The sequence below is a fragment of the Dromiciops gliroides genome, chromosome 2 (assembly GCF_019393635.1).
Source record: "Dromiciops gliroides isolate mDroGli1 chromosome 2, mDroGli1.pri, whole genome shotgun sequence".
Lineage (NCBI taxonomy): Eukaryota > Metazoa > Chordata > Mammalia > Microbiotheria > Microbiotheriidae > Dromiciops > Dromiciops gliroides.
Window position 1 is genome coordinate 585,092,024 of NC_057862.1, and position 14,483 is coordinate 585,106,506.

At 40.5% G+C, this 14,483-nt stretch overlaps 1 protein-coding gene across 1 annotated transcript in view; it reads right to left on the bottom strand.

The window, feature by feature from the left end:
• Nucleotides 1–14,128, bottom strand: part of B3GNT2 (UDP-GlcNAc:betaGal beta-1,3-N-acetylglucosaminyltransferase 2) — a 34,914-nt gene extending 20,786 nt beyond the window's left edge. The window contains exon 1 of the mRNA XM_043985093.1: nucleotides 13,997–14,128. The gene's annotated coding sequence lies outside the window, so the exon portion shown is untranslated. The remainder of the gene's footprint in view (nucleotides 1–13,996) is intronic.
• Nucleotides 14,129–14,483: the final 355 nt, after the last annotated feature.

The window sequence follows — 14,483 nt, forward strand, 5'->3', positions numbered from 1 at the left end:
CAGCATTCTAATAACATCCAGAATGTGTAATACGAAATTAAGTATTTACAATTTACACACTTTTTCAAATACTATGTATTGAGTCCTTTAAAAGTTCTATTCTTGGGGCAGCTAGGTGGTGCAGTGGATAGAGCACCTGCCCTGGAGTCAGGAGTACCTGAGTTCAAATCCGGCCTCAGACACTTAACACTTACTAGCTGTGTGACCCTGGGCAAGTCACTTAACCCCAATTGCCTCACTACCAAAAAAAAAAAAAAAGTTCTATTCTCAGACCAATTAATTATATTTGTATTTATTCAGTCAGATTTTGGCTAAGGCATTGAATATTATCAGTAGTGAAGAGGAAAAACAGCATGAACAATGAAGTTTAAATACATATAACATACTCAGTGTTAAAGATTTCCCCAACAAAACCTTTTCCACAAGCTGTTAACCTAGAGCAAAAATGATTAATGATTTTTTATTTCCCCATCTCTATTCAGAAAGAAGGACTAGTTAGCAGGCTGGAAAAGACAGAAGAACCCATTCATAGATAAATGAAGCACTAAATTTTTAACAACCACACTACTTAGACACACTTAATATTTCAAATAATTCAACAGACTTTAGCACTTTTCCTGGGAAATACTAAGCACTTAATAATGCTTGTTGATTGATAGACTGTTATCTCAGTGATATATAGATTCACTCCACATATATGGCTAAGAGTATTAGACTAGATGACCTCTAAGGTCATTTACAATTCTAAATCTATGAGCACCCCCATAAGGTCATTAAATTTCCAGGAATACTATCGAAAAGGCTATACCCCAAAGAAATTTTTTTTAAAAGATTCCCTTCAGGGCAGCTAAGTGTTTATTGAGTAGTTGGGGGTGAATGGTCAGACCTGCATTTTTATGAAAATTACTTTGGTGACTAAATAGAGAATGAACTAGAGTAGAGGAAAGACTTGTGGCTCACAATTTTTCCCCCTCAGGATCCCCTTTTTACACTCTTAAAAACTGAGGACCCCAAAGAGCTTTTGTTTATGTGGGTTACATATATACATTTTTTACCATATTAGAAACTAAAATAACTCTTACCTCCACAAAGAAGTGGAAAATTATCTCCATTAAAGAAACTAAATTTGAGAGAGGTTAGGTGACTTGCCCAAGATCACACACCTATTACATGTGTGAGGCAAGATTTGAACTTGGGTCTTCCTGAGATTCCCACATCCTGCACTCTGAGAGAGGTTAGGTGACTTGCCCAAGATCACACACCTATTACATGTGTGAGGCAAGATTTGAACTTGGGTCTTCCTGAGATTCTCACATCCAGCACTCTCTCCATTACAATATTTAGCTGCTGGCTAGATTTCCTTTAAAAGTATTGAAACTGGGGCAGCTGTGTGGTGCAGTAGATAAAGCACCAGCCCTGGATTCAGGAGGACCTAATTTCAAATCCAGCCTCAGACACTTGACACTTACTAGCTGTGTGACCCTGGCAAGTCACTTAACCCTCATTGCCCCACTAAAAAAAAAAAAAAAAGTATTGAAACTGAGCCACAACAGTGGCTCCCTACCAGCTCTAGGATCAAATATTCTATTCTGTGTTTGGTGTTCAAGACCTTAGCAACTTGTGCTCCCCACTTAACTGTCTTAGTTCTTAGACACGACACCTCCTCCTCCTACATACTCATTAATCCAATGATCCTGGCCTCCTTATTAAACAAGACATTCCCATGTGCTGACTACAGACATTTTCACTGGATGTCCCCATACCTGGAATCTTCTCCCTCCTCATCTCCAAATCCTGGAGTCCTTCAAGTTTCCACTAAAGTCCTATTTCCTGCAAGAAGCCTTTCCTAGTCCTCCTTAGTCTGAGTGCCTTCCCTCTGTGACTACCCCCAATTTCTCCTGTCCGTACATAGTTGTCTGCATGCTGTCTGTGAGAGCACAGAGACCAGCGCATAATAAATGCTAATTGACAAGATCTTAGCAAACCCTCCCAACTCTGTGCTACCTGTAAACCTGACAAGCATACCATCTACATCTTCCTGATAAAAGTGGAGTCTAGAACAGAGCTCTGAAGTACTTTTCTCCAAGCTGTTGACAAACTAGTAATAACTACTCTTGGGTCTAATTGTTCAGCCAGTTCTAAATTTAATTGTAAAATTGGTAAAAAAAAAAAAATACATATATATATATATATTTAATTATTCAAAAAATGTGGTGGTCAAAAGGGGAAAATAAAAATTGATATTGATATCTCAATCAAAGGAAAATTAAGTATCAGTAAGCTCTTTGAGAATAAGAATGATTTCTCTACATTCACAGCAGCTGGCATTTGGTAGGCACTCAATAAATATTTGTTGAAACTGAAGAAAATGAAAATTTGGCTTCTCTCAAATTTTTATTAACTTTCAAATTATTCAATTCTTACTACTGCTTGATTTTATGACAGGCATAGAAATCCCATGTGGTACTGAGTTGAAAATTTCAAAGTTGTTTTTTGTTTGTTTTTTAAATTTCTTTTTTTCTCTCTTTTTTTTTTTTTGGCAGGGCAATGGGGTTTAAGTGACTTGCCCAGGGTCACACAGCTAGTAAGTGTCAAGTGTCTGAGGCCGAATTTGAACTCAGGTCCTCCTGCATCCAGGGCCAGCGCTTTATCCACTGCGCCGCCCAGCTGCCCCTCAAAGTTGTTTTAATAATATTCAAATCAAACACTGAGAGAAACTACATGTAACTTTTTGAATTTCACCAATAGGAATAAATCTCTTACTTTCTGTTTTGCGGTTCAAGATATTTTAGCTAAAAACATCCAAATCCAGAAAATAAAAAAGAAGCTGAACCAAGTGTGTATCGGTTCTGTTGTTTTGTGGTCTTTTGCTGTAGTCACCTCTTACCAGACTGCAACCTCCTGAAGCATGGAGGATTGTGCTTTACTTAACTTTGTGTCCCGTCTAGCACACGCTAGGTGTTTGAAAAGAACTCAATCCCACTAGGTAGCTGTTAAGGGCAGGCCTAATTCAGGACAGTATTAGTTCAGGTTCAATGGGAAAATGAAATGAGACATCTGTCAACAAAAAGAATTTCACTTTCTCCACATGTAGCCCACTCTTCCTTCCCTCCAGGGACCTGATTAACTGGCCCCTCATCCTGGTCACCTAAGGGCATAAAAAAGCCCCACCCAAGTGGAATCCAGGCCTCGAAAACTTATTGGGTGTCTTAGACCAAGCGTGTCACTGAGCTACAGACCAGATATGCTTCTGTAAGGAGAAGTAGGCCAAGCTTACCAGAGCTGATGCTGTGTCACTCACTGCATCCTTGTTGCATATTTTTTCTGTGTTAGGGCAAAGTAATTCTCCTTTATATGCATTTGGGTGACCAAGAAGCAATGTCAATATAGTCAGAGGTTACCAGGAAGTTGCCTGGTACAATATCTTGCGGGGTTTTTTTAATATGTAATATGTAAATTTAGGATTATGCCACATAAAGTGAACAAAAGTCCATGGCCTTTGACCCAGAAATCACACTGGTTGGTACATACTACAAGGAGATCAAAGACAGAAAAAAGGTGGGATATACACCAAAATATTCAGATCAACATTTCTTGTTGGGGCAAAGAACTGTACACTAAATAAATATATGTCCATCAATTGGGGAATAGCTAAATAAATTGTGACATGTGAATGTAATATTACAAATATTACCAATGTAATGAATGTAAATGTAATGTGGTATGTGAATGTAATGAAATTACAAATACAGATCAAAAGAAGGATGGGAGATAAAACTTGATGCAAGTGAAGTAAGCAAAACAATATACTCAACATACACAATAACTAGGACAATGTAAATGGAAAGAACAATAAAACCAAACCAAACACTGTCTATATAATGACCAAGTTTGACATGAAGGAGTTACACCCCCCATCCCTTCTATGGAGAAACTGTAAAACTGTACATTCCCTGTCAGACTCAGTTGATGGGTTGGCTAATTTTAAGATGCTCTTTTCCTTTTTTTCCTTCTTTGTTCCAAAGGATGGTTCTGGCAAGAAGGGCAAAGGGATATATTTGGAAATGAAGGTGATAACAAAACCAAAAAACATCAATAAATGCATTCTATGCCTTAGGATTATAGAAATCAGTCAATTCACATGACAGTAAATACTCAATGTAGAAAAAAGATGAAAAATCAGCAATTAAAAATAGTATTAAATATTTATGTTGACCCTATTGATATTTCAACACGGGGTTTTTTTTTTTAGTTTTAGGAACTCGATGAACTACTTTGACAATTTCCAATTTATTGTATGTTAATAAAGGTTTCACATTATTGGTAGTCTTTAAAAGCACTACTGAAAATTGAAAAATTCTAGAGACTGGTATCAGTCACTCTGAAAATTAGAGTGCTGGAGAATATAGAACTGTAATTATCAGTGATGAACCAGTCCCTTTCATTAAAGGAACCCCAGGGCCTTGGCCTATCAAATTTAGTGCTAGAGTGAAAAGGGACAGAATTATCAACTACATATAGACATGGAAAAGAATCGTGACTCATAAGAACAATAAAACACATACTAGGAGAAAAAGCTCAGGGTTACAATAAAAAAGGTAAGAAATGGATAACCGGCTGGGCCAGAAGGGTGCTAAAAAAGGAGGAAAGACAGAAACAGGAGAATGAAGAAATAAAGAGCTCTGCAGGAGGCAGCCCAGCCAGAAAATAGACAGAGGCTGCAGCCCAGTCGGAGTTCCAGAGAGCTGACATCAGGATGTTCAAACCACGCTCAGAGAGACGACATAGCTGGTGCTCTCTCCAATCCCCCTCCTTCCATCCATATCACAATTGAAAGCACTGAATTTTGTCACTGCTACAGTCTGTCTTCACCCAACCAGTCTGGCAAAAGTTGTAGTTTTTGTATCAGCTTTGTCAAGGCCGCCCTACAGAGCACACAGACCAGATGAGTTGCTATGTTACAGAACCTTTCCAGACTTCTTACACCATCTATCACTGCCCTCAACAGACTGAGATACTGGGATACTGTATTTGGCCTCCCTGCTGTTCCTCACTGGTAACAATACTCCTTCTCTCAACTAAATGCATTTTCACCCACTCTCCTCCATGCCTGAAATGCTCTCACTACTCATCTCTGGTTCTAGGCTTTCCTGGTCCCACCTAAGATCTCACATTCTGCAAAAAGCCTTTTCCAAGAATCTCCCTTAATGCTAGTTCCTTCTAAGAAAAAGCAACTTATGCCTTCTATATCTTGTTTATACATTGTTGTTTGAATGTCAATTCCCCCCTTAGAATGGGGTCTCCTTGAGGGGAAGGACTGGGTTTTTCATGTCATTGGAGCCCCAGAGTTTAGTACAGAGAGTGGCAGATAGTAGGTGCTTAATAATAAATGCTTTTTGACTTGACCTCTGCATGCATCCATTTCAGGGCATTTCAGATACTGGCTTCTGATTCCCCTTTTCACAAAAGGGTACCACCTCTGCATGTCCCATAATTTGCCGGTTGAAGTCAACTATTTAAGTGAAAAGAACACTTACTTCCTTTCACTCACTCAGTGCTTTTAAAGAATCTTCTTCCTAGGACATCTACAAAATCTCAAACCTGGAAGGTATCTGAAAGATCATTTCATCCAACCCACTCACTTTACAGATGAGGAAACTGAGGCGGTCCAGGAGATGAACTGAATTTCTCAGCGACAGAATAGGTTAGTAACAAAATCAGGGATAGAACGGAAAGGCTGGATTTGGAAGCAAGGGCCTTGATTGGAATCCTGGCACTGCTACTTATTTACCTATGTGACTAGGCAAATGAGTTGGCTCCTGAGGATGGTCTTCAGGTGCCCCATGTGTAAATAAAGAGGTTCGGGGGCGGCTAGGTGTCGCAGTGGATAAAGCACCGGCCCTGGATTCAGGAGTACCCGAGTTCAAATCTGAACTCAGACACTTGACACTTACTAGCTGTGTGACCCTGGGCAAGTCACTTAACCCCCATTGCCCTGCAAATAAATAAATAAAGAGGTTCAACGACATCATTTCTAAGGCCCTTTCAAGTTCCTCCTGCAAATCTAGATCTCTCCAAGCACTGTTCTTTCCTTTAGAGGCCACAGTTAATACAGAATTTTGTCAGTTAAAAGAATTAGAATGGGGATAATCCATCAAACCCATTTGTAGACCCAATGCTAAATCAACATCCAAAGTTTTAGGGGGAAAATCTACTCTCATTGCCTTCTCTCCCTTTATAATCTGGATTCTGAGCTCATCACTCAACTAAAAGGGCTCTCCAAATTTACTAATGAGCTCTTAATTGCCAAATGTGATGTTCTCTTTTCTCAATCCTCTTCCTTGTGGACTTCTCTGCAAAATCTTAGAGTGTTCAATTATCCTTTTTTCCTAGGTTTCCTCTCCTTCCTGGGCTTTCCTGATACTACTCTCTCCTGGTTCTCTTCTTACTCCTCTGAATTATCTTCTATCCCCTGACAATTCTAAGTATGGATGTGTCCCAAAGCTCTGGTCCTATACCTCGTCTGCTTGTTTCTGTTTTCAGTGATCTCATCACCTCCCATGAGTTCAATTTTCATCTCTATGTAGATAAAGCCCAGATCTACATATTCACCAGCTCCCTACCAACCCAGGACTCTTGCATTAGAATCCCTTCACAATCACACTCCAGCCTCTCTCTCCAGATATTCCATATTATTCCCCCTTACACTAGCTTCTAGCCAAACTAACCTCTCATGCTATATTATTCCATCTCCTATCTCTGGGTCTCTGTACAGACTGATCTCTTAAACCTCCAACCCTTAAAATCCCTCATTTCATTCAATTTAAGTACCATCTCTTCTACATGTCTTTCCTCATCCCTAAAGCAGCTAGCGGCCCCCCCTTCCCTACCCCCACCCCCAATGCCTGGCTTCATGTTTACTTTGTATCTACTTATATTTTTGCTTATTGTTTCCCCTGGTAAGTTTTTTGATGTAAGGGACAGCCTCATTTTTGTGTGCCTGCACATAGAAGCTGAATAATACATACTTGCTGGATTGATTGAATTTTAAGTATACAAATACTATGATGCCTTTATTTAATAAACCTCCAGCCACCTTAATTGGTATTAGGATAATAAGATCTAGATAAAAAGTGGATGAGTTATTTTTTGGAGAAATGAAAAACTGCCATTATTTTATTAACACTAGAAGGAAATTCTTCACTAAAGTTCTATTCTAGTGCCTCATTATAACATGCAGGTGGCCATGGGTTACTCGGGACCATGCAGGGAAGCACAAATTATGGACAGCTCTATCAAGCCTGGCTATAAACTTCATGTCTATTAGGCAACCATAAGCCTAGTTAAGTTAGGAGAAGCTCATCACCAGAAGTTTGATCCCCACATGATGACTGGGGGCTAAAAATTAGATTAACTTATAAAGTTTGATGGACAGAATACCCTCAAATGATAGATTCTTGAAGCATAATAGCAAATAGTTTTGTTTTGCTTTAAATCCTTGGTAAGGAATTTACCTCCTGGATCAAACAGTATGGGAGCTTTATAGCAATACTGATGATTCAAACCCTTTTATGAGTTGTAGAAATAATACTAACTCAGGGGCGCTAGGTGGTACAGTGGATAAAGCACCTGCCCTGGATTCAGGAGGACCTGAATTCAAATCCAGCCCCAGACACTTGACACTAGCTGTATGATCCTGGGCAAGTCACTTAACCCTCATTGCCTCACAGAAAGAAGGAAAGGAAGGAAGGAAGGAAGGAAGGAAAGAAGGAAGGAAGGAAGGAAGGAAGGAAGGAAGGAAGGAAGGAAGGAAGGAAGGAAGGAAGGAAGGAAGGAAGGAAGGAAGAAAGAAAGAGAAAGGAAGGAAGAAAGAGAAAGAAAGAAAGAAAGAAAGAAAGAAAGAAAGAAAGAAAGAAAGAAAGAAAGAAAGAAAGAGAGAAAGAAAGAAAGAAAGAAAGAGAGAGAGAAAGAAAGAGAGAAAGAAAGAGAGAAAGAAAGAGAGAAAGGAAGGAAGAATACTAATTCAAATAAAAATACATAATTCAAGTGAGAAATCATCTTATCAAAAATCTGTTATAGGTGAAATGGGCAAGAAAAAAACTAGAGTTACAATATTCTTGGAATCAAAGTTTTCTGCATTATCATTTCCCCGTAAACAAAGGTGAATTCATGCAAAATATTTCCAAGAAAATGAACTTTGCAAATATAGCAACAAAGACAATCCATTTTTTTCTAAGTAGTTTAAAATTTTCTGGAGCGTCAGTAACATAATGAAAGCAAGATGAAATTTTGATGTGTGGGGTGGAAATTTTCAAAATTCAGTATAGCTACAATTCGTGTGTCATGTAAAGGATATGAGCTCAGACAAATAGGAGAAATAGAAAAATAGTTGACAGAAACACTTTCTAATAATCATACCCTTCAAAAAAAGTCTTCCGACTCTTAATTCTTAAAATTAGTGAATCTTTGTCATCAGGTTATGTGCTGATGAAATTATTTCATCAATTCGTTATTGCTTTACAAGGCATACATCCATGCACACCAATTCAAATATTAATTGCTTCTCAAGAGACTAGGATTCAGCCATCCTACAATTTATAGCAACATGTTTGCTACCAAGAACCTAACAATAGTTATCCCACCAAAGAAAGATTGCATTCAACAACTGCTTGGGTATATGTTCTATTTTGTACTCAACTGTATCCATTTTTATATATTTCAGAGCAGTCAAGAAATGTAATGATGATTTCAAATATTATCCCCTTATTCAGTTTCACGTTATTATTGCTTTTTAGTTATACTGTATCATGTGGTCCCTCACCCTATCCAGTTTCATGTTATTAATGTTACAGAGACATACAATATCATGCACTTACTTTGAAGGATATCTAGGTAAATAGAGCTTCCCTATAATTACTTATATATCAGGCAAAACACACTAAAAAAAAAAGATTATCTGAAAGAAATTTGATTATATGCAAATTATAGCAAGTAGTCCACTGGAGCACAAATAGGATAAGTGGATATCTCACACCCAAATGTATCTCTACAAGAAAACTACTGATAAGATACAAAAGATGTGTGATCCTAGGAAAGTCACTTAACCTCTCAATGCCCCAAGTAATTCTTAAATGTTGTTTAGTCATTTTTCAGTTGTTTGTATCTGACTCTCCATGACCCCTTTTGGGATTTTCCTGACAAAGATATTAAAATGGTCTGCCATTTCCTTCTCCAGCTCATTTTACACATGAGGAAACTGAGGTGAACAGGGTTAAGTGACTTGCCCAGGGTTGCACAACTGGCAAGTGTCTGAGACCTATTTGAATTCAGATCTTCTGAACTCCAGGCTCACTCAATTCACTATGCCATCTAGCTGCCCCAATAGCTAATAATAGTCAGCATTTATATTGGGCTTTTATAGTATGCAAAACCTTTTACAAATGAAAGTTACAGAGGCATAGGAGTTAACAGGCTTGGCTAAGGTCACACAGATACTAAGTGTCTGAGGAAGGATTTGAACTCAGATCTTCCTGACTCCATATTCTGTGTTCTATCCATTGTGCCCCCAAACTTATGAGACTTTTTTTCCCTTCCTGATTCCCCAACACCAATGAAATCACAAGTGCAGACAAAACAACCTCATAAAGTCCTGGCAGTTAAAAGTTTGAAATTGCTTTTACAAACTATATTCCCTAACAAGCTTCAGTGAAGTCTTCTCAAGAAGCTAGGTATTATGTAATATTGTGGCCTTTGGGCAAATGGACACTGGCTAAAGGAGATATTTCAGGGTCAGAAGGAAATGTTACTGATTCAAAGCCTTGGAGTAGTGCCACTGGAATAACATTTCTGAATTGTTTAATTCCTGAATACTCATTTTTTAAAAATAAAGTACTGTAGTATTACAAATGAAAAAGAAAGTTAATCTGAAGATTAACATAAGGATGAGAAATATAGACTTCACCCCTTTTCTTCTAACCAATCTAATCTACAGAGTATTTCTGTCCAGAAGCACTTGAGAGTCTGCATGAAGAAAGCATAATGCAAAGACAAGTAGTTCAAAAATATTTTTCTGGTCCACTACTCTTGCATAACATGTTCAGTAATGCCTATTTGGAGAAATGTAAAGAAATGAAATGGAAACCTGGAAGTCTTAAAAGTATTTTTGTTTGTTTGGACCTGGGATTTCATCAATTCAGGGAATTCTTTCCACAAAGCCAATCATCAGTAATTTATAGTCTTGTAAAGTTGCCTGGGTGGTCAGGGTGATTTGACAAGATCAAGGCCTAGTTTGTGTCAAGAGGAAGAGCTGGAGCTTGAAGTCTTTCAGACTTCAAGGCCAGGCCAATTCATGATGCTCAGCAGCCTCCTATAGCTTTTTTTATGCGGTACTTTAACCACAATCTACCTTTGCCAAACAGGCCCTGTTTAATTTTTTTAAATATGAACAAAGAATAAAAATTAAAGTCAGAATGTAGAAAAATTTGAAGTAAACTTGGAGAGGGCCTCTTTGCACGGAAATAACTGGAAAAAAAAATAGAACTGCAATTCAGGCCTTAGAAGGGACTGGACTGTCAAACAACTTGAGTAACAAACTGCATTGCCTTAAATGTTTCCCCCAGGTATCTTAATATCACAGATCTGGGAAGTACCCCTTTTAAAAAGAAAGGCAAAAACAAAAACACATACATTATTTTATTCCGGGTACTGAATTAATCAAGGCAATTAAAATATCCAATAAAACCTCTACCATGTGATGGGTTCATGCTTATAGCCTCTCCCACATCTAGGGATCTCAGAGAATATTCACTGGCTCCTTTGGGGCCTAGGAATTCCAGGAAACTTCTGCTCATCTTGCTTAGGCTCTACCTGCAGGGGTACTTTAGATCAGGGCTTCTTAAACTTTTTCCACTCCAGAACCCTTTTTGTCAGAGAAATTTTTATTCAACCCCCACATTCAGTTACTGGACTCCCATTTGGGGTCTTGACCCACAGTTTAAGAAACTAAGTTTTAGATCCTCTAGTCTAATCTCTACATTTTACAGATAAGGAATTGAAATTAAAATGACTTCCCCAAGCTCTCTAGAGAGGTAGAATTTGAATTCAGGTCCTCCCATTTCAAATCCAGCAGTCATTTTGCTGTATCAGGCTCCACCAAATCCTGAATCTTAAACCAACTGAAAGAAAATAATTTAAAATAACAAAAATTTAGTGTATGGCAAAGGTGGGGCTTAAAATTATAAATCTAATGTGGCTCTTGTTTTACTGGGTTTTGATAATGGACATTTGATAGTGTTCTAATTCTATTGAATGTCAACTGTGGAAAGATGAACATTTGAATCTCTCTCAAAGATGCTAGAGCAGGTCTATTTCTTTCATCTAAAAAAGGGAAAGCTTTCAAAAGCCTTCAGTACCAAAAAACCAAATCCAGTTACTAAGGAAAAGTAGAAGAAAGCATACCAACAATATTGCAAAATGAAAAGCCTGGATTTCAAAAGAAATGAGAAGAAGGAAAAAATAAGACTAAAAATTGCTAATGCAATTTCCTAATTTAAATACATTTTGGCAGAGAAGCTACGGAATACAGGTAAAAGTCTCACAAGTGATCCCTATTTCAAAGGAACACTGTCATGAGCTAGGATAGTAACTAAGGTGTTAGTCAGATTAGAACCCCAATTATTAGCATGAGAGCATAAAAGTTTCACAAGATCACAGGTGCTCAATTTGTATCTCTCCTCAAGATTCAACAATCAAACCCATTATTTAGTTCATTACCAGAACCATTACCTTCTGAGATACAAATAAGTTTTTTTTATATTGTTATGAAAAGTATATGTCTAAGTTCACAAACTGCATCTGAACACTTAAGGTTATGACAAAGAAAGGAAGGAGAAAGAGAAAAGAATTGTCTGAAACAGTCATCTTGAAAGTTGTGGGGGAAGATATTTAAAGCCAATAGGAACCTTAAGAGATCTAGTCTACCACCTTCAATTTACTGCTGAGGGAAATAAGGAAGGCCTGCTGAGGTTAAAATGGTGCCTAAAATGTCTTTCAGCTAGTAAAAAAATCAGGATTCAAACCAAGGTCCTCTGACTCCTAATAGGAGAATGGGAGAGACTAGTTCATTTTACCAACAGGGCAGTTAAGTAGAGCACATTGGCCCTAAAGTCAGAAGGACCTGAGTTCAAATCTCACTCAGAAATTTCCTAATGTGTGACCCTGGGCAAGTCACTTAACCCCTAATTGCCTTAAAACATGCAGAGCTATCTCCAGTCGTCCTGATATGGACCCAAATAGCTGTGGAAAAGAGCAAGTTGGTGAATTTGCACGGTCCTACCTCACTTAAATCCAATTCAGTGCAAGTCATGCTATCACCCCTCTTTCAGAATGAAGGACAACAACAACCCCACCTCCCCCATGCTAATCCCAGAACAATAATCATAAATCTACCCCAAATCATAATTTTTAAAAACTAAACTGCATTCCAAGCCCTCACATTCAACACCCTTTATAACCTAGGCTACGGCTTGTAAAACTAAGCCTTACAGTTTCGCCAAACTGAATCACCATATGAAAATGCTGGTATGTGACAGTAAAGGGTTATAAAACATGGATTGGTATTTGATTTCTAGAAGCCTCTAGAAGCTTTGGATATGTCTTTCTACTTCAGCGCTAAAATAACGTGTCCTGTCCTGCTAAGAGTGTCTTAAGACATTTGGATTCCCTGTTCTCGGGACTAACAACAAACAAGATCGCTATGGAATATTTCACCATTCCGGTTTTTTCTGTTTGTCAGAGATCGACTATTTTAAATGCTTGGCCCTAATAACAGTCTCTACAGTAACCCAAGTGGGATCTCAATTCCCATCACTCAAGCTAACAGCCTAGTTAATGATTCAACTTCAGCAGCATGAAATATTTTTCTAGAGGTCAAACTGAAGGGTTCTTTTAAATAAGTTTAAAGGAACCAAACCTTTAGGGGCCAGAAGGTGGGGGGGGGGGGGGGAGAGGTAGGGAGAAAGGCCGCTGCCATTCTTTAGCTACTAAACCAGCTGATTTTCCCCAGCATAAAACGGAATACTGTGCAGCTTGCAGAAGGGGGAATGTGTCGCAAGTCGAGAGGGAATGAGGGGCAATGTTGGTAGGTAGGGTCTTGATGTGAGGAGAAGGAATATGGGGCAATGGAGGGGTGTTGAGGGGAAGGAGTCAAGGTGAGAGGCAAGGGACAATGGAGAAAGGGAGGAGGGAAAGAAGGACAATGGGGGGAGGAGGGAACATGGGGCAATGGGGGAGAGGAGGGAACATGGGGCAATGGGGGAGAGGAAGGAACGAGGGGCAATAGGGGAGAGGAGGGAACGAGGGGCAATGGGGGAGGAGCTTAAAAACAAGCCTTACAGCACCCTCACTAAAGGCTTCAGACTGAACCCAACCCACCCACCGCCTTAAATGGTCCTCGGACTCGGGCGTTTCCCCGCTTCCCTCATTAAAGTTAGGGCATTAGGCCCAGAAAGAGCCCAAGGAAAGAGAAAGGCCGAATTAGCCGCAGCAGCAGCCGCAGGGCTGGGGCCCGTCGTGTTGACAGGGAGAAGGAGGGGGAAGGGGAGAGAGGATTTGCCAAAGTCAGTTCAATTTCTCCTCTTCTCAGTTGACCCGGCTTTGGGGGCTCGGAAAGGAATACTGCAGTTGGGCGGGGGAGGGAGGCAGACGAGTAGAGAAGGGGGGAAATAATGCTGCAAGAGACCACACTCACCAACAAACTTAGAAGGGGCTTGGAGAGAGGGGGATAAATGGATTAAAGCCCAGGTGCAGAGACAAGAAATACACTAGGTAAAAGCCGAACAGTGGGTGCTTGGGCTGCAGGAGGAGAAAGGTCACGGGAGGAAGTGGCAGAGACAGTCTAAAGGGGAAGGAGACGCAGCCCGAAAGTGGGGCCACAGTGGACCCCTGCTGGGAGAGAAAAGAAGGGTGAGGGGGGCGTCGGCGCCCCAGGTCCGCTTACCTTGTCCGGGAGCAGTGCCTGCTCACACCGGGCGGGGAGGGTGGGGGACGGTGGTGATCGGAGCCGCATCCACCCTCCTCCTCCTCTCCTCTTCCTCCGGTTTCCCGGGCGGGTGGGCCGGTCAGCTGGCCCTTGGCTCAGCCCCGGGCTGCTTCCCGGGGCCGTCTCCTGCGAGACCACACAGCTGCGGGCTCCATCCCAGCCGGGGTCCCCACAGCGCGTGGTCGGGGCCGGGCCGGAGCGAGGACGATGTGGGCGTCAGCGGCGGCCGAGGCTCCTCCTCGCTGGGGAGGGTAGCCGGCTCCGGCTCGGTGGCTGGCGCGCCACGCACTTGTTGCCTCTGCTGCTGTTGCTGCTGCCGCCGCTGCGGCGGAGGCTGCTCCTGGGGCTTGCTGCTGCTGCTGCTGCTGCTGCTCCCCCACTTCTGGCACTCCCTCCGATCCCTCCGGCTCTCCCAGCTCACAATTTCCCCCACCGCGGAAGACCG